At 46.0% G+C, this 24,673-nt stretch overlaps 1 protein-coding gene across 2 annotated transcripts in view; it reads left to right on the top strand.

Annotated features, from left to right (window-relative positions):
• Nucleotides 1-24,673, top strand: part of NFE2L2 (NFE2 like bZIP transcription factor 2) — a 166,148-nt gene that overhangs the window by 115,346 nt on the left and 26,129 nt on the right. The gene's annotated exons all lie outside the window — the stretch shown is intronic.

Below are 24,673 nucleotides of genomic sequence, written 5' to 3'. Positions count from 1 at the left end.
TCATCCTATCAACGCCTGAATAGACATTGGGGACCTTATTCACTATGGTAAATTTTCATCTGTAGATTTCCTAATGTGTAAATTAAATGTTATTCTTAGTAGCAACTTCACTAGTTTTGGCTGTTCACCTTTTTCTCTACACTGTTGTTTGCCGTCAAGAGATGGGGCATCGACGTCAAGAGCAACAAGACCTCTATCGAAGTTAAGGAGTCTGATGCCACCGCGACACTCGCCGCCAACCAGGTCACCGTCAAGACTCCACAGGAGATCGATGTCGAGATCGATGCTGACGTTGAGGCGTCAACGTTTATCACCATCAACAAGCACGTCGACGTTGAGGTAGAGAGAACGGTTGAGGAGCTTTACAACCTCCTCTAGACTCCAGAAGGCAAGATGGAAGAGAAGACGCATCTATACTTCTCCAGACTCTGAGTATTCGAGAACATACTCCCACCTCAAAAGCTGCACCTAGCTCTCCGCTGCCAGTACCATCTCCTCAACCTACTCCACCTCCCCCACCAGTGCCTCCTCCTCCAGCACCAGTAGTTCCGACGTCCACAACTCGTTCTAGATTACGCCATCGTTCCAGACACCATCATCTCCTTCAACTAGGCATTCATGTCATCACCTCCATTCCAGGAGATCTCGTTCAAGGCACACCCTTGACACCTCTTCCTCCACTACTCTCTGACATTGTCAGACTCCCCACTGCCACATATATCACCGGTGGATGACATTACCATGTTCCAAGACATCCTGGTGAGAGGAGCTGCAAAATTAAATATCCCAATGTTGACTCCAACACCGTCGACTTCAGTCATTCTTGGGACCTTACAACACAGGTCAGCAACCAGACCTCTGTGGTCTTTAGTACCAGGTGTGTTAGAACCAGCCATGGAATTGTTTTATAACGCCAGCCTCGGTCAAGCCAGCCCCTTCTAGGCTTCAGAAGTACTGCCCTCCAGAACAGGATCCGGCTTCCTTCAAACAGATCCAACACAGGACGGGTCATAGTGGAGGCAGCCAAAAAACATCATGCCACTACTCATAGTTTCTCACTAACCCCTGATAAAGTAAGCCGAAGAATTGACTCAGTTTGGTGAAAAGCCTGCACTACAGTGGCAACCTCAGTTAAGATGGCAAGTGCTATGGCCCTGCTAGGCAGGTATGGTTGGGCATTATGGGACTCCATGCAACAATTTGTGGATCATCTCCCCAGAAATCAAAGAGAGTATTTCCAGGAAATCCTTAATGAGGGTTTGCCTGTATCAAACCAGATAATTAGTGCTGCCGCTGACTCCTCACCCCTTGGAGCACACCTATACTCCCATAGTCTTGCTTTGCGAAGACATGTGTGGCGTCTTACCTCTCTGAAACCAGAGGCTTAGCAGAAAATTATAAATCTTCCATTCTCTGGCACAACTCTTTTTGGAAGTCATACCGATGTCGAGATGGCGAGGATTAAGGCTGAGATGGAGACCCTGAAAGCTGTTGGCCTAGAAAGTGCCAGGGAACAACATAAATCTTTCTGACCCTACTACAGAAAATACTATATCCAGAGGCTTCAAACCCCTTAGTGGGGTTGACACCAAAGAGGCGCCCAAAAAGCGCAGCAGTGCCACTACCACCAGTTCCGGAGGAAACAAGCCAGAGTTAGGTCCACCCAGCGGACCACTCAAGGTGGAAAACAACTATCTGCTTTGAAACCTTGAGTCATTACTTCCCCCTCTTCTGCTACCCACTCCGGTGGGGGGAAGCATATCATCTCATTTAGCAGAGTGGCAAAAAATAAGGAAAGACTCCTGGGTTCTGAATATTGTATAAAAGGGATATTGACTCAGATTCACCAGTCCTCCACCCTCCATCCCTCCGAGACTGTCCAGTTTTCAACTCCCTCTATTATGGTTAGAGGTCAACATCCTCTTACAGAAACAAGCTGTGGAACCTGTCCCTCACCACCAACAACGAACAGGTATTTACTCCAGGTACTTCCTGGTGAAAAAGAGAGCTAATTACAAATTCAGACCAATTCTTGACCTCAAATCAGCCAACAAGTGGATTCGGCAAGAAAAGTTCAGTATGCTGTTGTTACACCAAATTTACCCCCAGTTACACTAAGGGGATTGGCTCTCTTCCATCGACCTTCAAGGCGCATACTTTCACATTCATATTGCCAGAAAGCCCTGCAAGGTCTTGAGGTTCGTAGTAGGTCAAGTCCACTACCAGTACAAAGTCCTTCCATTTGGTCTCAAGTCAGCACCCAGAACATTCTCGAAGTGCGTGGCGTCTCCTCATCTGAGGACGCACAAAATATTCATCTACCCCTACCTAGACCATTGGCTGATCAAGGGGTCCACGTGTCAAGAAGCTCAGCTTCACTACAACTGGACTTGCAGTCTTCTCCAAAGATTAGGCCTCCAGGTCAACCTCAGCAAGTCATAGTCTGTCCCGGTTCATACATTGCACTGCCTGGCAGTGAACATAAACACATTACAGGAAAGAGTGTATCCTTCAGAGGAGAGACGTTTATCAATCCTTAGGGAATGTCACTTTCTCATGACAGCTTGCTATCCGACAGTGAGAACAATATCCTCTTTCCTTGGCTCAATGGCATCCTTCATCTTCCTCATACCGTATGCTCGTCTCCACATGCAACTTTTACAGGAATGTCTAGATGACCAGTGGGACCAGCTAACAGGCAATTGGGAGGACAGGATAACAACTATCTTGTCATGCAAAGCTGTCACTGAAATAGTGGTACTCCCCAAACAACTTGCTTCGGGGATGCCTTTTCATCAGGAGGTTTCTCCTCAAAAATTAGTGGCAGATGCCTCACTACTAGGCTGGGGTGCTCACATGGACCACCTCCAAATTCAGGGCACATTGTTAAAGAGGGAGTCCACATACCATATCAACCTTCCGGAATTACACGCAGTCCATCTAACACTAAAAGCGTTTCACCCGTCATTCAAATCCAACTCCTTGCTTGTCCATATGGACAGTATAGCCACCATGTGCTACTTCAACAAGGTGGGAAGGACGAGGTTCAGACCTCTATCATACAAAGCCCAGGCAATATGGAAATGGATTATAGCCAGGGATCTAACAATCACCGCTACGCATCTTCCAGGTGTGCAAAATGTTCAGGCAGACTCTCTCAGCAAGATTCTGCAAGGAAATCACAAGTAAGTCTTGCACGACAACCTCGTTTACTTCTTATTTCACCTGTGGGGCACACCTTCCATTGACCTGTTTGCCACAGCAGAAAACAAAAAATTACAAAGCTTTGCTTCGAGGTACAACCAACCAGGGACGATAGGGAATGCTCTATGGATCGGGTGGTCCAGCAAATTTCTTTCCACCGATTCCCCCAATACTAGCAGTTCTCATCAAGCTGTCCTATTCAAGAGCCAGGATGATCTTAATAGCTCTGGAATGGCCACGTCAGTGGTGGTTCACAGACCTCCTTCACCGGTCCATCCGTCCACATCTCAGGCTGTCATGCAGAATAGCCCTACTGACAAAGTTCTGAGGCCAGATACTACACCCCAATATCTGTTCCTTGAATTTGGCAGCATGGCTCCTGGGATAGCACAGTATGGATGCTTGATTCTGCCAAATGAATGCATTGACATCCTGAAAGCGGCTAAGCGACCTTCCACCCGTTCCGCACATGCCTTCAAATGGAAAAGATTCTGCATTGGGTGTTCCTCCAAGAACATGGATCCCACTTCTTGCCAAGAGGACATCATACTGCATTACTTGCTTCTTCTGGCAAAGTCTGGCTTGCAATTCACGTCTATAAGGGTTCAGTCCTAACTGCCTATAGAAAATGTCCTTCACAGACCTCCTTTTTTCAAAATCCCAGTCATCAAGGATTTTTTAGAAGGTATGAAAAAGGTTAATGCCCCCCGCCTGGGGAGCTTAATATTGTACTCCATCGTCTAATGCATGATCGTTTTGAACCTAGTCACAAAGCATCCCTGCAACACCTTTCGTGGACAACAGCTTTCATTGTAGGAATAACATCGGCTCGCAGAATTAGTGTAATCTGGGCACTCCGTTCTCAGGAACCATATACAGTCTTCCCCTCCAACAAAGTGGTATGAGAACTCACCCAAAGTTCCTCCCCAAGGTTATTTTGGATTTTTACGTTACTCAGACCATACCTCTTCCAACATTTTTCCAGAATCCCTCTACTTCAGGGGAAAGATCTCTCCATTCCCTGGATTTAAGAAGAGTTTGAAAATTCTACTGAGATAAGACATAAGACATTCGTAGGTTGAACCAACTGTTTATCAACTGTGGTCCAGTCCATACTGGTTTGGCCTCTTCTAAACATTCCATTTCCCATTGGATTATTTCTTGCATCCTCTTTTGTTATCAAAAGGCTAATAAAACACTATCAGATAAGCATAAAGCACACCCCACTAGGGGTAAAGCGGCTATAGCTGCTGTATTAAGAAATATCCCTATCCCAGAGATTTGCAAAGCAGCCACATGGAGAGCTGTCCACACATTTACCAAGCTCTAATGCTTAGATTCAGATGCCAAAGCAGACACTCAAGTAGGACAGGCCTCCTTTAGGAACCTGCTTGAAATTGCATTGTTTTTGTCCTCTCCACTGCCTCAGGCAGGGATGGGCTTGCTACTCTATTCTGTTTTTATGACTTTAAATGGAAATCCCCTATGAGAGAAGGAATCGTAGTTTATTACCTGTAACACTAGTGCTCTCGTAGGGGAATTTCCATTATAGTCATAAGCAACACTCCCTCCTCCCTGGTGGATCTCATAAACTTCACCATTTCTCTAAAGTGTCATCATACACACATCATCTTAAGAAAGAACTAAAGCAACTGTCACCTGCTCAGCATGATGGGACACTTGTGGTCCCTGACTTAAAGGCACAGACTGTTTTCACGTATGTAATTGCAGCCTATGGGGCTGCACTGTCCTGCATTGCTTCATCTCTCTGTTACTCCAAGAAATGTTTTGTGAAAGACATTTATGCTGTTTTTACCAAAACACCACTAAATGATATGCATATATAATTTCTAGGCCCCTTTTTTGAATTAGGGCCATTGTAGCCTATCCCTATAGACTGCACAATAGGTTTCTCTCTTAAGTGACTCTGCAGGCCTTTCTGAAGGAAGGCGTAAATCTCCACTTAAGAGGATGTATTATGAAGAAGTCCTCAGGCGTCCCCGAATGTGAGCGGGACTATTCAGTAGTTTTGACTATAAATGGAAATCCCCTACAAGCGAATCTTAGTTACAGTTTTGAGGATCCTTTAAATTTATTGGGGTCCCTCTACAAGCAGGTGTCACCCTCCTGAATTTCTAGGTTCCTCCCTGACTTGCAGAGGGCTCCGTTTTGCACGTGATGGTCTCTGCTCTGGGTGCAGAGGTCTCCGCTTGGGTTGTGTAGGTCTCCACCAAGTGTGCCGAACATATACAACACGTACAGTTATTAGTAGTAACTTAACAGTTATAAATTACATTTATGCAGATTCCACCCCCTAAACTGAGGGGGTGGAGAAGTGCAAATCTACACTTCGGTGTAACTTTACTATTGGAAAAGGTGAATAGCCAAACCTAGTGAAGTTGCAACTAAGAATAAGATTCAATTTACACACAAGGAAATCTACACATGAAAATTTACCATTGTGAATAAGGTCCCAGTGTCTATTCAGGCGTTGACCAGATTAAATCACAGTGGGTGACAGCAGGTTACTGACTTCTTATTACTTACTGTGCACAAAGCACAAGAGAAAAACAATTCATTATTAAATAAAACACAGAAGGACTTTAACAACCAGCTGGCAACTTCATGTACCCACTCTATGCCACTGGAAAATGCAATCAAAGCAGGCACACTGGAAAAGTAAAGGCCATTCATGCATAAACTCTCTCACATTGCGAGAGAACTGGAGTTACAGGTAAGAAACTATTCCTTATTTGTGTATGTCTGAGTATTGCGTATGTATGTTATAAACCATGAATATACTGTGTGAAGATAGTAGTTAAGCGTTGTTAAAGCAAGTGGGGCCCCTCTCCCTCCCTTCCCCCCACCTCCCACACACACATATCAAGTAAGTTAATGGCCTGATCAGGTTCTGCTAATCCCACTATTGTTTGAATGTCTGGGCTGAATTCACAAAGTCTCAACTGTCAGTTGCACCCAGTGATGTGACCTAAGGCATGCTGTAGGCACAAAGTGCTAAGGGCAAGATAATACCAGCTTTCTAAAAGTGGCATTTTCAAACTTGTAATGATAAATCCAACTTTACCATTAAAGAGGGTTTATCATTATAAATTCATAGATATCAAACATGATATACCTACCACCTCTGGTTTAGAAATTACAGCTTATTAAATATAATAAGGAATCCCCAATGTTATCCTATGAGAGGGGTAGGCCTCACAGTAGTAAAAAACAAATCTGGGAGTTTTTAAACACTAGGATATATAAAACTAACAAGTACATGTCCTACTTTTTCATTACACAGCACCCTGTCCTACGGGCTACCTAGGGCCTACCTTAGGGGTGACTTACATATAAGAGGGGATTTAAAGGCTTGGCAATGGGTTTTAAATGTCAAGTCGACAAGGCAGTGGGATACTGGCTTCAGGCTGCAATGGCAGGCCTGAGACATGGGTTAAAGTTCTACTTAAGTTGGAGGCACACTAAGTGCTGCAGGCCGACTGGTAGCATTTAATTTACAGGCCCCGGGTATATGGTATACCAATCTACAAGGGACTTACATGTAAATCAAATATGCCAATCAGGTTTATGCCATTCACTCCATGTTTTAGGGGAGTGAGCACAAGCACTTTAGCACTGGTTAGTAGTGGTAAAGTGCACATAGTCCTAATGCCAAGAGAGCAAAAATCTAGACAAGATAGACGCAATCATACAAAATGTTTGGGGGAAGACCACCCTAAGGCTGACAGGTCTAACAATGGTATATTTGCACAGTGTGGTAGACCACCATTAACAAGAGACTGTCCAATGACCTAAATGTAGCAACACAATTAGTAACCAAAACATAGTTACCTACTTGACCCACAGAAGTATATGCTGACCTCTATTCTGCACCCCACCTTGGTATCTGGATGTGGGCATAGATCAAGGTCAAGAGCTATATGTAAGCCTCATTGCAGGATGATTTTGTGCAAAGCACTCCATGCTACAACATTCTTACACCAAACTTTTTGGGCGTTCTGAGTTGCGACTTAAGGATCCCAAAAGTGCATTCCATAATGTCTTGTGTACATGTGTATACCCGAGAGTACCTCTCTAGTGTGGTTGGATGTCTGTAGAGTGTGAGGAGATAAAAAGAGAGAACATACCCGGCATCATCTGCAACAAAAACAAATAAAATATCTTAAAAGGAGGCTCTATTTTAAATGTAATACATTATGCCTACATACATATGGTGTGTGTCAGGGTAATATGTGTGTATTGCAGTGCAGTGATTAATGAGTATGTTTGAGATGCCACCCCCAAATGCACTTCTAGCCTCAGTGGGAGATGTTGTTACTGACCAGTGAGCCACATGTCTCTGAAACCCCTAGCATTCAGTCTGTGTGTAAGAGATGACTGACCGAAGATGTAGCTGTCATGTGTGAATCTGAAAAATTAATTATACACGTCATTGAAGCAGCCCCTGACATCGCAGAAAGCTTCCATGTTGATAAGGGTACCAGCGGTGTCTGCTGCAGAAAAGGTATGGTAGGTGATGAGTTGAGTGAAATGCTACAAAGGTGCCACTGCTAGGGAAGTGGACAAAGGCATAAAATTCAGTTGCCCTGCTTTGACTTTCTGGCAGTGTTTGCGGCATGGCGATAAACTGGTGCAGTCTTCTGCGGATGCATCTCAGTACCTGATGCAAGCATCAAGACTGGCTTGCTTGTGAGATGCTCACCTTGTCGAAGCTGGCCCTCTGGAAAGATACTGTGGCTATGAAATGAGTGGAAGCTGCAATTCGACAGGTGTACCCTGGGACTGTAGGTGAATCAAGCTCCTTCTCTCAGTCTGCAATCTTATCAAAGATCACTTCAGATGAGAAGCGTTTTCTGACAATGACTGCTTCCCTGGACATCCAAAAGATGTTGATTCTTTGCCTGTAAACCCTCTCTCTCCTCCTTAAATATGCATTCCTCAAAATGAAGGGCGAAGTAACAAACACATTCCCAACATAATGAAAGCTGAAAAAGTTGTTTGATGAGCGAGTTAGTTTCTTCTGTGGTCAGCTTGGATGCGATTGTTTAGTGTTGAAATGTATTTCACCTGTCTATGGCTGATGAATTTCAGAACAATCACTTCGTACATTACTAGGTGTGTTGCAAACATGTTGTGTCTTATTCTAAAATTCAACAGGATTGTTTTTTTTTTTTTAATATATTGGATGTTAAAATAAACCCTGTAAAACTGTTGCACAGGATTTCCTTAAACGTTTGCCAAGTATTTGGATCTTAAAAAAACATAAATAAAGTTTCCTCTAACTTTTAATATATTTCTGTAGTTATTTGGTAGTTACATGGAAGTTAATCATCATCTTCTTAGTTTCAATAATTTGTATGATTTTCACATACAACAAGAAGGCAGGCACACCCACCTAAATAAACTAGGGTTCCTCTAATAAAGTTACCTGTATTAACCCACACAACATTAAACCACCCCATCTCGCCCATCAGCACCACCTGACAAGAGTAGCGGACAAGCTACTGGAATATTGTCATGTTTCTTCTTCAGCCTGTGTTCTACTTTGGGACAGCAGGCCCACGGCTCGTAGCTGGTTAGGTAGGGCATGTTAGATCTCTATTATCCCGATTCAGGTATTTCAAAATCGGGCCCCACATTCTGGAGAACTTATGCAGCCACATTGTAGTGTTTGGGAAGAGATCCTTACCCCAGAAGCTCAGTATAGGCTGCTTTACTGTTAGAAGAAGGTGGGAAATTATTTTCCCTTTAGGGGAGTGAAGGGAGCATATATTCTCCTGGGTCACCCCAGGAGGATCACCACTGGGCCCTTCATTAGTCAGGGGCCTCAGTGTCTACTAAAGTGTCGAGAACTTCTTCCCAGGACCGTCTTAACCTAGGGCGAGACTACAGTATATGGTAAATGGTCTTGGTCCCTCCGCATTCTCTCTACCAGTCTTTGAATCCTCATTTCTACACTGTTGTCCGTTATGTGGAGTTATTCTGGTGTGTAGTGCCATCTTTATAATATTTTAGAGTGCCTCTGTCCTTTGAGCATGCTTGGTGAAATCAGTCTTATGTATATGGGTAACTCCCCATTGTACATCATCTTTTGCGATATCCAGGTCCTCCTCCTATCCCCTCCGGTAGTGAGGGTGTACCTGAGTAATATTAGAGAGCAGGGTAGAGTATATCTGAGAGAGCAAATGACAGGAACTTGTTAGACCCTGTTAGAAATTCTCAAAATATATGCGAGGCCACTGCTTTCATAGGAGGTTGGAGTACCTAGTGGCCGATCTGTAACCTCTCCTGCCTTGAGATATGGTATGCCTGTTTAATGTCTTTGGTGTATGGAGCCCTTCTGGAATAGGTCTTTAAGTTGGTAGCAGCAATTTGTGATTCACATCTAGAATCCAGATCTCTCCAAGAGGAAGGAGGGAGGAGTCATTATTCTCATGTATCGGGCTGGGGGGGATGTTCAATAGACAGTTGCCCCTTTATAGTGGCAAAGATACTCCCAGGCCTCAGACTTTGATAGGCTCATCTTTAGCCTCCCTTTCAGACCAGAAGAGGCAAGGTAGGGAAAGAGCCTGCAGGTAGGACAGCTAGACCTCTACAGCCGAGTTATCAACCTTGTAGGGGGTGCTATAGTGTTTGTGAAATGCGCCAGCTTTCTCCTCCTCAGAGGTGCACAAGATCCTGGTGACATTCCTAACTTCCCGAATGTACCCCTTAGAACGTTGGGCCTGTAACTTAGTTGAGAGTAGGTACCCTGCTTCATTACCTCTATCATAGTTTTGGGTGCCTGGGCCACAATACAATTAGCTTATTCATATTCCAGGGTACATGTGTGACCAAGGAGTGCTGTAAGGCTCTGCCAAAGTTTCTTCGAGGGATAGGATTTATGGTGCCACTCTACCAGGAAAGGATCTTCCCTGAGTCGGAGAAGTTCGATCTCCCTCATGCTCCTCAGGCAGCTAACTTCATTGATGAATACACCTTGCACATCTGCCTTCAGCACTTCCCATACCATTTGGGTATGGGAATTGGAGGTATTGCTGTGTGGTAGTTATCTCGTGCTGCATTACAAGGTGCCTGAGGAGGAAGTCATTAAATCTCCAGGAATCACGCTTACAAGCTTGGTTTATGCCGTACTAGGCTGTGGTTTGATATAGTCATTGGTTCATGGGACACTTCATCTACTTGGCGTAATAACCTCTTATCTAAAAGGATGTAGTCGATCCTGGCGTAGGTAGTGTGGGCTGCTGAAAAATGAGAATAGTCTGTAGCTAATGAGTGGCGATTGCGGCAGGCATAGGTCCGGCCCAGCTCGTTGAGAATTGCTTTAGGTGCTGCCAGTAAAGTTGGTGTACCTACAACCCTTTGTTGTGTCTCTTGGATACTGAGGGAAGAGGAAAGCCAGCTTGTAATAACAAGTGCAGGGATTCTTAAAAATCAGGTTTGACTGGTGGCTTGCTGCAGTGTGTATGTGACTCCCTCGTCTGTCGGGGTTCAAAGCCCTCCCAGGTAGTCTGTCTCAATGGTGAAAGCAGTCTCTTTTTGCTGGCCTCTATCTCTTTGTTATTTGGCTTTTGGGATGCACAGGGGTCCACATCTCTCTCAACAGACATCCCTCTGAAGTGTCCTGGGATCTTGGCCACTTCTCTGTCGAGACAATGTCCAGGAGCTACCTCTAACAAAGTGAGGGGTCTGGCCCCAGCTTCCTACTGGAGGACGACCCAGAAGGGGTGGGACCCTACCGGTACTTGATCCCATCAGATTTCAGGAGGTCTGTGATGGGGTTGAAGGACATGCATTTGGCTAGGGTGATCAGCAACAGATATTGGAAGAATAGCACTGTGGCTTCATTGAAGCAGATCTGTCTCCCCCGACCCCCTCTCCTCTGAGTCTTGGACATATTATTCTTTTTATCCTCGTGAAAATGGACCATTGTGATAACATCCTGGGGGGTGCTCCCCCACTACCAGACATCTTCAGGTTGTCACTCTGTGTTATGTTCAGGCAGATGAGCAGGGTCCTCTAATGCTGCCTCAAATAAGTTCTGCACGTATGTGGGAAAGTTCATGGACTGAACCGCAGGTGGAATCCTGCAAATGTAGATGCTGTTCCATCGCAATCTGTTCTCAAAGTCTTAGCATTTAAGTGGCAGTGCTGTTTCTTAAGCATGAGTATCAATCATCCTCCTGTTCGCACAGCCCTTTCTCCACTTCTTCCATTCTGAAGTCAAAGTCTGATACATCCCTGCCCACCTCTTATAATTTGCTACATTGGTCAGTTTTGAGGGTCAGGATTTCATCCTTAAGATCCGAGAATGCCTCTAGGAGAAAGTCCTTAGTGATGGCTGAGTCTGCGAGGGCAGACTCATGGCCGCTGACTCGGGTCAGTGATTCCGTGTGTTTTGCTGAGTCCACATGTGGAGACCTGGTACAGCATGGTCTTAATGGAACTGTCTTTCTTCCTCCCTGCCACCAGTCATGGTCAGTTCCTAAGGTACCGGCACCCCTTGCCAGGCTTGGCAGTGGATGTGTTGCTGTCAACTGCATCTCAGCCAGATTCTCCAAGGAGGAACTCGGGTTGTGGAACAGAGCTGAGTGTTACTGGGCATTCAGATAGCCACATGCAGCCGCTTGATCACCTAAAACCAGTATTGACCAGACCAGTCTCTCCACTCGGCGATCTGGCTAGATTGGGGGCCTCCCCACAGCCCCTCTGTGTCTACTAGAGTGGCTGGAGGTGCTGAGGAGGCCTGCTGTGTGGGAGTCATGAGCCCTACAACGTGGGGAAACCATCCTCCCAAATAGACTGTTCATAAATTCACATTTTCTGATGGATACAACTACCTGTGGATTACTCACCTCAAGAATTTTCCCCAACGCGCCAGCCTCGACGGAAATTATCTTCTAGCTCTGCACGTCGACGATGATGTCACAATTGCCCAACTCCACGCAACGCTGCATGACGTCATCCAGGCAATAAGAAGCCCTCGTCGACGTGCAGACCTCGGTTCCCTTTTCTCCGTGCCTTCAAGTAACCGTTTTCCTTCGAGGCTACCACAGAGCTACAGTTTCACTCAGGTGTAACTATGTCACAACCGAGGAAGTCGGGTTTTAAACCCTGTAAACCGTGTGGGGGTCGAATGTCGGTCACGGACCCCCATGAAAATTGCTTATGGTGCCTTAGCTCCGACCATGAGGTCGAGTCATGCAGCTCATGCCAACGCAAGAATCCTAAGGCCCTTAAGGAACAAGAGGCAAAATTGTTTCTTGCCCGTTCAAAGAAGAGGAAGGAGAGGCATCATCGGAGAGAGTCTTCTTCAAGATCTTCGAAGACTCATCGGAGCCATCGAGCAGGGAACGTTCCTGTTCAAGATCGCCATCAGCCCGGTGCCAGCCGACGTGGGAGATCAGCCCGACTGTCACGCCTCCACCTCCAACGACTCCGGCTTCTCCGACGTCTCCACTGTCGGTATTTGAAGTCGAACCACATCAGGAGCCGAGGGCTTCTCCGGCACAGGAGATGCCTGGACCATCATCGGCTTCCCCTCCGGCGCCAGTTCCTCAAAGTTATCTGGCTTTCCCAGCGCCGGGCACGGACCCCGCTGCATTTTTTAATGCAATGTTTAATATTTTTGCCACCATGGCACCTGGTGGTGGGCATGCGGGTCCGTCAGGTCCTTTGGCCTTTAACTTGGGTGCTCCGGCTCCTTACAAGCCAACACCCTTTATGCCCTTCCTTCCTTCTGGAACTGTTTCGGCGCCTATGCCCATGGCGTCGCCCAGAAGGCCGGTGACGCCAACGACGTCTGCTGTTCCGGCGCCAATGGATTCGCCACGGATCCAGTCGACGGTGAAGTTGCCTGTGGCGCCGGAGGGTCCCGCGTCGGATGGCTCCAAGGATCGGCACCGTCGAAGATCTTCTGCTTCGGCCGATGCCGGGGCTTGAGTCCAGGCTCCGATCCAGGAGATTGACTTTACGGCTGCTGGAAGAAGAGGAGTATGACAGGCAGCATTTGGAGGAAGGTGAAATCGTGGAGTCTTCAGGGGACCTGCATGGCTTAGATACAGCAAGTGGCCTGGACACTTCCCCGGAATGGGACCTGGCTTCCCCGGGGGAGTATACGGAGAAGCCTGCTTCATTTCATGTTGTGGTGAGGAAGGCAGCAGAGTTTTTGGACCTTCCACTTCCTGCTGCGGAGGTGAAGAAAAACCTCCTAACCGAAGTGCTGCATCCAGCATCGGCGGTGGCAGAGCCTCTTTTGCCTTTCAATGAGGCTCTTTTGGACCCTATTAAGGACATCTGGAAAAAGCCAGTGACTTCGGCAGCCGTCAACAGGGCGGTAGCGAGACACTATCGTGTAGCACTAGGTGATCCAGACTTTCTGACCAAGCAGCCAACTCCGGAGAGTTTGGTTGTCCGAGCGTCGTGCTCCTTCCGTTCTGCTCCTGGTTCGTTCCCCAGGTCCCCTGCGGACAGGGAGTCTAAGAAGATGGACCAGGCAGCGAAAAATACCTTTTCTTCTTGTAGCATGGCTTTAAAGTCTACCAATGCGACTTGCATTTTGGGGCATTATATTCATGCCCTTATGGATGAGGCTAAGGGCCACCCTGGTTTGTCATAGGAGGTGTTTAACCTGTTGTTGGACGCTCAGGCGGCGGCGACCCAGGTAATTCAATCTGGGCTGGACACCTCGGATTCAGTGGCCAGAGCTATGGGCACATCCATAGCGACGAGACGGCAGGCCTGGCTGCGTTCATCAGGGTTCTCCCCGGATGTTCAGACTACTCTCCTGGACCTGCCATTTGATGGAGACAAACTTTTTGGGGAAAAAGCCGACTCTGCTCTAGAATGTTTTAAAGAGAGTAGAGCCACGGCGAGGTCATTGGGTCTCCAGGCAGCCACTTCCTCTACTTGTAGATCGTTTAGGAGGTTTAGAGGTTTTGGCCGTGGCACTTCCTTTCGTGGCAGGCTCCATGCGGCAGGACAACAATCTGAAGGAACTCTTCCTTACAGATCCTTCAGGGGCAAGGGTACAGTACGCACCAGAGGTGCCACCCAGCAGCACTCTGCCTCTTCCTCTTCCTCCAGAGGGGTGAAGCAGGGAAAGCAGCCTTAGTCCTCCACCACTCCCTGTTCACACGTCTCCGGTAGGGGGGAGACTTACTTCGCATGTGGGAGTCTATAACATCAGACTCCTGGGTCACCGGCATTGTGGTGAAAGGGTATGCTCTTCCCTTTCGTGAATTTCTCCTCCCTTCCCTCCCGCCCCTCCTTCTGTTCGGACGACCATCTTCTATTATTGCAACAGGAGGTAATGTCCCTTTTGTCGAAAGGCGCAGTGGAGTTGGTTCCAGAGCAGGAGAGGGGTCAGGGCTGCTATTCAAGGTACTTCCTGATCCCCAAAAAGGATGGTCGGTTGAGACCAATCCTGGACCGCCGCAGCGGATTCAGGACATTCAGGTGTTGATTCCAATGTTTCAAGATGGAGCGGTCGTTCCAGTCCTCAAGGTCCTTCATTTGCTCGGTTTGTTCGCTTCTTGCATTCTGCTGGTCATGCATGCACGCTGGCACATGAGGGCTCTTCAGTGGTGCGTCCGCAGGCAGTGGTTTCAACACAAAGGAGATCTCGAGGATTCGATCAGGATTTCCAGAGACACTGCAGCGGATCTTCAATGGTTGGCTGTGGTTGGCAACCTGTCGCAAGGAAGGCCGTTCTCGCTGCCTCTGCCATGGCCACAATTGTAACGGATGCTTCCACTCTAGGGTGGGGAGCTCATCTGGGGGACCTGGAGATCAAAGGTCTTTGGTCTCCAGTGGAACAGAGGTTTCACATCAATCTGTTGGAATTGCGGACGATACGTCTGGCTCTCAAGGCCTTCCTCCCTTCCCTTCGCGGTCAGTCGGTCCAGGTCCTGATGTACCACACTACTGCAATGTGGTATATAAACAAGCAGGGAGGGGTGGGGTCGTATCTTCTCTGCAGAGAAGCTCTTCGACTCTGGTCCTGGCTTCAGGACCACAAGATTTGCTTGGTAGCAAATCATTTGGCCAAAGTTCTGAACGTGTGTGCAGACAGTCTCAGTCGGCTCATCTCGTCCGATGACGAGTGGCATCTTCATCCGGATCTGGTTCTTTACATCTTCCAGATGTGGGGGTTTCCTCAGATAGACCTGTTTGCCACTCGGGAGAACGCGCACTGCCCGTTGTTCTGCAGCCTCCAGTATCCGGTGCAAGGAGCTTTTGGAGGACCGTTTCAGATGTCCTGGAAGGGTCACTTGCTTTACGTGTTTCCCCCCCATACCCTTGATTCGTCGGGTTCTGAGGAAGATTTGTCAAGACCGGGCCCAAGTCATCTTAATAGCCCCGGATTGGCTGAGAAGGGTGTGGTATTCAGACCTTCCCCAACTCTCTCTGTGCCCTCCGCTCCGTCTCCCTTACAGGGCAGACCTCCTCTCGCAGTCGCAGGGGCAGTTTCTACACCCCCACCTCCAGAGCCTGCACCTTCATGCCTGGAGATTGAACGGGGCAATCTGAGTTCCTTTTCTCTCCCGCTGGCGGTGGTGGATGTTATTTTATTGGCCAGGTGACACTCCACCAAATCAATCTATGCAAGCAGGTGGGCCAGATTTGTCAGTTGGTGTGGAGAGAACCAAATTGATCCCTTGAAGGCTCATTTGTCTGATGTGTTATTATTTGCTTTAACCTTGGCACAGAAAGGTTGTGCAGTTGCCACAGTTAAGGGCTAATTATCAGCGCTGTCGGCTTTTCTGTGTCTCCCAGACCAACCCTCTCTGTTTAGGTTACCTTTGGTATTGAGGTTCATTAAGGGTCTCACTAATAAGTTTCCGCCCACTCCGTTTGTTATGCCTCAGTGGGATCTTAATTTAGTATTGACCTTTCTTATGGGATCGCCATTTGAACTGATGCATTCTTGTTCCTTACAATTCCTATTTTTAAAGACTGTATTTCTAGTGGCCATAACATTGTCCAGAAGAGTGAATGAGCTCCAGGCTCTTAGTGTAGAGTCCCCATATCTATCTATTTTAGAGACAAAGTGGTGTTAAGGACCAAGGCGGCTTTCCTCCCGAAGATTGTTACACCCTTTCATTTGGGGCAGACCATTACTCTCTCTTCCTTTTACCCTCCGCCTCATCCATTCAAGGAGGAAGAGAGGCTTCACCGGTTGGATCCACGAAGAGCGTTGAGCTTCTTTGTAGACAGGACGAGGGAGTTCAGGCAAGACGATCAGCTCTTCGTTGGATACGTGGGGAAGAGGAGAGGCAGAACAGTCCACAAGAGAAAGCTGTCCAGGTGGGTCATTCTCTGTATCAAACTTTGTTATTCCTTAGCAAAGAAAGATCCCCCTGTAGGACTCCGAGCTCATTCCACTAGGGCTAAGGCTGCTTCATCAGCTTTGGCTAGGGGTGTTCCTGTGGTTGACATCTGCAAAGTGGCAACTTGGGCGTCCCTCCATACTTTTGTCAAACATTATTGTTTGGACTCTGAGCTCAGGAGGGATGGCCATTTTGCCTGCTCAGTGCTGCAGTATTTATTGGTTTCACCATTTAGGCACCCACCTCCGGAGTGACTCTATTCTTGAGGTGAGGAATCCACAGGTAGTTGTATCCATTAGAAGAACAAGTTACTTACCTTAGGTAACGCCTTTTCTGATGGATACATTAGCTACCTGTGGATTCCTCACGGTGACTCCTGCCTCCCTGTTGCCTGTTTGGTCTTACCAAGAATTCCTTGGGTGAGCACCGGTTTATTGTATATTTGTATATAATGATTAGATATGTACATATTTATTTATATATATATGGTATTTTTTAAAGGAAACATGTTCGGATATGTGTATATATATATATATATATATATATATATATATATATGTTCGATGGCATGTGTAGCTGCAGATCCACATGCTGTGCACATCCCGCCATCTAGTGTTGGGCTCGGAGTGTTACAAGTTGTTTTTCTTCGAAGAAGTCTTTTCCGAGTCACGAGATCGAGGGACTCCTCCGCTTTCGGCTCCATTGCGCATGGGTGTCGACTCCATCTTAGATTGTTTTCTTTCCGCCATCGGGTTCGGACGTGTTCCTTTTCGCTCCGCGTTTCGGTTCGGAAAGATAGTTAGAATCTCGGAAAATTCGACGGTATTGTTTGCGTTCGGTATCGGGTTAGTTACAACAGATCGACACCGAATTTTGAAGAGCTCCGGTGGCCCTTTGGGGTTTTCGATTCCCCGACGGGGCCTGGTCGGCCCGACCGTGTGCGTCTTCAAGGCTAATGGAACGGACCCCATTCCGCTTCTGCCCCAAATGTCACAACAAGTATCCTTATACAGATCAGCATCTGGTCTGTAATTTGTGTTTGTCTCCAGAACACAAAGAAGATATTTGTGAGGCCTGTCGAGCGTTTCCGTCGAGGAAGACGTTAAGAGACCGAAGAGCAAGAAGACTACAAATGGCATCGGCGCTGACAGGACAAAAACACTTGGAGGAGGAAGAAGAAACCTTCTCCATCGAGGATTCGGACTCGGACAAGGTCGATCCCGAACAGACGCTGAAAACCGTGAGTAAGACGTCGATACACAAAACTCACGGAAAAACCACTAAAGCCCAGGGGACGCCACCGCCGGCAGGCCATGGCTTAACCCGAAAAATAGGTGACCGACCATCAGCATAGAAAAAGGGCACGCATGTGTCGAAGGCATCCGACTCCGGTCGAGATACCGGCACAGACCAGGCTCGACCCCGAGACAGCGGGTCAGAGCAATTTCGGCACCGAGAGGGCGGCACCGAAACGAGTCGGCACCGAGAGACCGGAATGCCGAAGATCAAAAAAGTGTTGTCGGAACCGAAAAAGACTGCCGAAAAAGTTTCCATACCGAAACATCCGGCCTCGGAACCGAAATCAAGTTTCTACACAGAGGAACAGGGACTGTCCTCACAAATGCAAGGACATAGATTCGGACAAGAACTAGAGTCAATAGAGCCAGATTACACTCAGAGAAGGCTCCACATCCAAAAAGACACAGGGAAGATCAGTACTCTTCCCCCAATTCGGATGAAAAGAAAACGTGCCTTCCAAGAGAAAGACAAGCAGCCACAGGCAAAGGTGGCAAGACAAGTAAACCCGCCACCATCTCCACCACGCTCAACACAACCATCACCGGTAGCCACTCCACCACTGATGCAGTCCCCAACTTATACTGGAATGAGTCAGGACGATCCGGACGCATGGGATCTTTATGATGCGCCGGTATCAGATAACAGCCCAGACTGTTATCCAGCGAGACCGTCACCACCTGAGGACAGTACAGCCTACACACAGGTGGTGTCAAGAGCAGCGGCGTTTCATAATGTCACCCTGCATGCAGAACCTATCGAGGATGACGTTTTATTTAACACACTATCATCCACACATAGCCAGTACCAGAGTCTCCCTATGCTACCGGGAATGCTGAAACACTCCAAACAGGTGTTTCAGGAGCCTGTGAAGGGCAGGGCCATAACTCCAAGGGTGGAGAAGAAATACAAGCCGCCACCAACAGACCCTGTGTACATCACGCAGCAATTAACACCAGACTCTGTGGTAGTAGGGGCAGCTCGCAAGAGAGCGAACTCACACACCTCAGGAGACGCACCACCTCCAGACAAGGAGAGTCGCAAGTTCGACGCTGCAGGGAAAAGGGTTGCAGCACAAGCAGCCAACCAATGGCGCTTTGCCAACTCACAGGCCTTGCTGGCTAGATATGATAGGGCTCATTGGGACGAAATGCAACATTTCATAGAACACTTGCCCAAAGAGTTCCAAAAGAGAGCACAACAAGTGGTGGAGGAAGGACAGAGTATCTCGAACAATCAGATACGCTAAGCAATGGATGCAGCGGACACAGCTGCTAGGACCGTAAATACAGCAGTGACCATAAGGAGACATGCATGGCTGCGTACATCAGGATTCAAGCCGGAAATACAACACGCTGTGCTGAATATGCCATTTAACGGACAGCAGTTGTTTGGGCCGGAGGTGGACACTGCTATTGAAAAACTCAAAAAAGACACAGATACGGCCAAAGCCATGGGCGCACTCTACTCCCCACAGAGCAGAGGCACTTTTCGGAAATCACAGTTTCGAGGGGGGTTTTGGGGACAGAGCTCAGAACCCTCAACCACACAAACAAGGCCCACTTATCAGAGTCAATATCAGCAGGGAGGTTTTCGGGGACAATATAGAGGGGGACAGTTCCCAAAGAGTAGAGGGAAGTTCCAGAGTCCCAAAACTCCACCAAATAAACAGTGACTTCAGCGTAACAAATCCACAACACATAACACCAGTGGGGGGGGGGAGACTAAGCAAATTCTACAAACACTGGGAAGAAATAACAACAGACACGTGGGTCCTAGCCATTATCCAGCATGGTTATTGCATAGAATTTCTACAATTCCCTCCAAATGTCCCACCGAAAACACACAACATGTCCAAACAACACATGGAACTCTTACAACTGGAGGTCCAAGCGTTGTTGCAAAAAGATGCTATAGAGGTAGTACCAATTCATCAAAGAGGAACAGGAGTTTACTCCCTGTACTTTCTCATACCCAAAAAAGACAAAACCCTAAGACCTATATTAGATCTCAGAACACTAAACATCTACATCAAATCAGATCACTTTCACATGGTGACACTGCAAGACGTGATCCCACTGCTCAAACAACAAGACTACATGACAACACTAGACCTAAAGGATGCATATTTCCATATACCTATACATCCTTCCCACAGAAAGTACTTAAGGTTTGTATTCCAAGTAGTACATTACCAGTTCAAAGTGTTGCCATTCGGGATAACAACAGCGCCAAGAGTTTTTACAAAATGTCTGGCAGTAGTGGCTGCTCATATCAGGAGGCAGCAAATACATGTGTTCCCGTACCTAGACGATTGGCTAATCAAAACCAATACGCAACAACGGTGTTCACAACACACAAAGTATATCATAGAAACCCTTCACAAACTAGGTTTCTCACTCAATTACAACAAGTCACACCTACAACCGTGTCAAATACAACAATACTTAGGAGCAACAATCAACACAACAAAAGGGATTGCCACTCCAAGTCCACAAAGGGTACATGTTTTTCAAAACATCATACAAGCCATGCACCCAAAACAAAAGATACAAGTAAAATTAGTGATGAAACTACTAGGCATGATGTCCTCATGCATAGCCATTGTCCCGAACGCAAGATTGCACATGCGGCCCTTACAACAGTGCCTAGCATCACAATGGTCACAGGAACAGGGTCAACTTCAAGATCTAGTGTTGATAGACCGCCAAACATACACCTCGCTTCAATGGTGGAACACTATAAATTTAAACGAAGGGCGGCCTTTTCAAGACCCAGTGCCTCAATACGTAATAACAACGGATGCCTCCATGATAGGGTGGGGAGCACACCTCAACCAACACAGCATCCAAGGACAATGGGACACTCAGCAAAGACAGTTTCACATAAATCACTTAGAACTACTAGCAGTATTTCTAACGCTGAAGGCATTTCAACCTATAATAACCCACAAACACATTCTTGTCAAAACAGACAACATGACAACGATGTATTATCTGAACAAACAGGGAGGGACACACTCGACACAGTTGTGTCTCCTGGCACAGCAAATATGGCATTGGGCGATTCACAACCACATTCACCTAATAGCGCAATTCATACCTGGAATCCAAAACCAGTTAGCAGACAATCTCTCTCGGGATCACCAACAGATCCACAAATGGGAAATTCATCCCCAAAAACTAAAGACTTACTTCCAAAGGTGGGGAACACCACAAATAGACCTTTTTGCAACAAAGGAAAACGCAAAATGCCAAATCTTCGCAGGTACCCACAGGCCCACTCTCAGGGCAATGCGTTATGGATGAGTTGGTCAGGGATATTTGCTTACGCTTTTCCCCCTCTCCCACTCATTCCATATCTAGTAAACAAATTGAGTCAAAACAAACTCAAACTCATACTAATAGCACCAACTTGGGCAAGACAACCTTGGTAAACAACACTACTAGACCTCTCAGTAGTGCCCCATATCAAGCTACCAAACAGACCAGATCTGTTAACTCAACACAAACAACAGATCAGACACCCAAATCCAGCATCGCTGAATCTAGCAATCTAGCTCCTGAAGTCTTAGAATTCGGGCACCTAGACCTTACACAGGAATGTATGGAGGTCATAAAACAAGCTAGGAAACCAACCACAAGACATTGCTATGCAAATAAGTGGAAAAGATTTGTTTATTACTGCCATAATAATCAAATTCAACCATTACACGCATCTGCTAAAGACATCATCAGCTACCTACTACACTTGCAAAAGTCAGAGTTAGCTTTTTCATCCATTAAAATACATCTCACCGCAATTTCAGCTTATCTGCAAATTACACACTCAACTTCATTATTCAGGGTCCCAGTCATAAAAGCATTTATGGAGGGTCTAAAAAGAATTATACCACCAAGAACACCACCAGTTCCTTCGTGGAACATCAACATTGTCTTAACACGACTTATGGGTCCACCTTTTGAACCAATGCACTCATGTGACATACAGTACTTAACATGGAAAGTAGCTTTTCTGATAGCTATCACATCTCTCTGAAGAGTAAGTGAAATACAAGCATTTACTATACAAGAACCCTTTATTCAGATACATAAGCATAAAGTAGTTCTACGAACAAGTCCTAAATTCTTACCTAAAGTCATATCACCGTTCCACTTAAATCAAACAGTGGAACTCCCAGTATTCTTTCCAGATTCAGTAGCTGAAAGAGCATTACATACATTAGACATTAAAAGAGCACTAATGTACTACATAGATAGAATGAAATAAATTCGCAAAACAAAACAATTGTTTGTTGCGTTCCAAAAACCTCATACAGGGAATCCAATATCCAAACAAGGCATTGCCAGATGGATAGTTAAATGCATTCAAACCTGTTATATAAAAGCAAAAAGAGAACTGCCTATTACACCAAAGGCACACTCAACTAGAAAGAAAGGTGCTACCATGGCCTTTCTCAGAAACATACCAATGACTGAAATATGTAAGGCAGCCACATGGTCTACGCCTCATACATTTACCAAACATTACTGCGTGGATGTGTTAACAACACAGCAAGCCACAGTAGTACAAGCAGTATTACGGACTTTATTTCAAACAACTTCAACTCCTACAGGCTGAACCACCGCTTTTGGGGAGATAACTGCTTACTAGTCTATGCACAGCATGTGTATCTGCAGCTACACATGCCATCGAACGGAAAATGTCACTTACCCAGTGTACATCTGTTCGTGGCATGAGACGCTGCAGATTCACATGCGCCCTCCCACCTCCCCGGGAGCCTGTAGCCGTTCTTAAGTTGAGAAAAATTAGACTTGTACATTTGTAAATTTGTAAATATATTACTTTTAAACACATTATGTACATACATATTTACTCCATTGCATGGGCACTATTGCTAATATATAATTTTATTTGATGTAATTATATTTCTCTGCAAACTCAATGTTCACCTGATCGCCTCAAAGGCACGTAAAAAATGGTGATAACTGACGTCTGCATGTCGATGAGGGCTTCTTATTGCCTGGATGACGTCATGCGGTGTTGCGTGGAGTCGGGCAATTGTGACGTCATTGTCGACGTGCAGAGCTAGAAGAAAATTTCTGTCGAGGCTGCCGCGTGGGGGAAAATTCTTGAGGTGAGGAATCCACAAGTAGCTAATGTATCCACCAGAAAAGGCGTTACCGAAGGTAAGTAACTTGTTCATTTATACTAGTAAACAACTGTACTCAACAGCACACCATTAAGTGATACATTTCCAAACAAAGAAATCTATTCTGTCTATTGTGATGTGATTGATCATTCCTTTACCTGCCCTCCAGCGAAGTTGAATGGAGAAAATGTGAGATTTTAGATATTTTCTGAACCCAAGGGGAAAAGGATCTACTCTAAGGGGGTGATGAAGTTCATTTCAAAGAGAAGAGATAAGAAAGCTAGTTCTCTGAACTCTCCCTTCCTTTTTGGAGATTTCAACAATTGTTGGCTGCACTTAGCAATTAAATTAATGTGAGATATATAATCATAATAGATCAATTAGACACAATGAATGCAGTGTGGTGGTGCAAATAGACTTTTCGCCAATACAAGGTCTTTGTCAAATACAATTGTGATCTCCTTCAGTTTGCCCTGGGTTTGCAATGTCTGCCTGTGCTTTAGTGTAACCCACCTAACACAATTTTAGCACACCTAATTTGTTTTACAGATTATTATTAAATTGTCTCATTTTGTGCACCTTGTATTAATGAAGGAGTAAGTTAGTCTGGATGTAATTACGATATTGTTGGCTTTGTTACAAGTTGCACCCTGCACACAGAAAATCAAGTTTACCGTGCCGTAACAACCCCCTCCCTCCAGTAGATGCAATTACAATTTAAATACTCCCAGAATGGGTTATAACTCTGGAAACCTGTTTTTACCAGGCAAAATTATGCGCAAATTTCCCTGTACGGGTGGTGTTAATGCTCACATTTATTACCTGCTCCGAGCAGTAGGGGAGTAATGGGAATTGGCAGAGAAGGGATATGGGATGCCCTGGCAAGGGGAGAGCATGAGAGATCCTCCCATGCTGAAGAAAATGCTCGGGACAGGGACAGATGCATGGCTGCTATTGGAGAAAAGGCCTCATGCGATTTTACTGGCTGAAAGTACGAGTTGGTAAAATTGGGTCTTTGTTTTTTCCATCAACTGGAAAACTGGCATGTGGAAACAGCTTAACCAGTGGTGATCGGGTGGAGCAATATCCCCAGGTGGGATACCGCTCAGTCTGACTCTTAATGAGGGCAAGTGAGGTTAAGTACATTTTACACCTGGTACTATCTCACGGGTCTGCGTTCTGGAAAGGCTGTGTGAATGATATGCTGTCATAAAGGGACAGTAGGCCCATTATCAAATGCTTACAGTCAAATCTAAAATGCCTGATTCAAATTATGATAATTCTTTTTAGAATTTATATATGTGAGGTTACTAGCAGTTTCATACCATATCAGACGGACTGGGAATAAAAGCATATTAAAGACTTCTGTTATTTTTGTTCTGTACATTAATACAATTTCAAGGGGTGGGAACTTTTTTTTTGGTCTGTGTAGTAGCTGTTGTTGTTCAGGTTGTTACAATCCATCTTCATCCACGTCCTTGTGTTGAGAAGAAATGTTCCTGTTCCATGTTTTTCGAGGAAGATGCTGTGGGAGAGCAGCTATTATGTGACTCATTTATAGTTTTTTGGTTTTAAATTAGTTTTAATAAAAAATGTCAGTACCTTGGGTATATAACAGCCGTTACTCTTCTTCATTTAGAGTTAATCTCATGTGGCTGAATGAAAGTGT

The sequence above is a fragment of the Pleurodeles waltl genome, chromosome 3_1 (assembly GCF_031143425.1).
Source record: "Pleurodeles waltl isolate 20211129_DDA chromosome 3_1, aPleWal1.hap1.20221129, whole genome shotgun sequence".
NCBI lineage: Eukaryota > Metazoa > Chordata > Amphibia > Caudata > Salamandridae > Pleurodeles > Pleurodeles waltl.
This window is presented reverse-complemented; position numbering and strand designations above follow the sequence as displayed.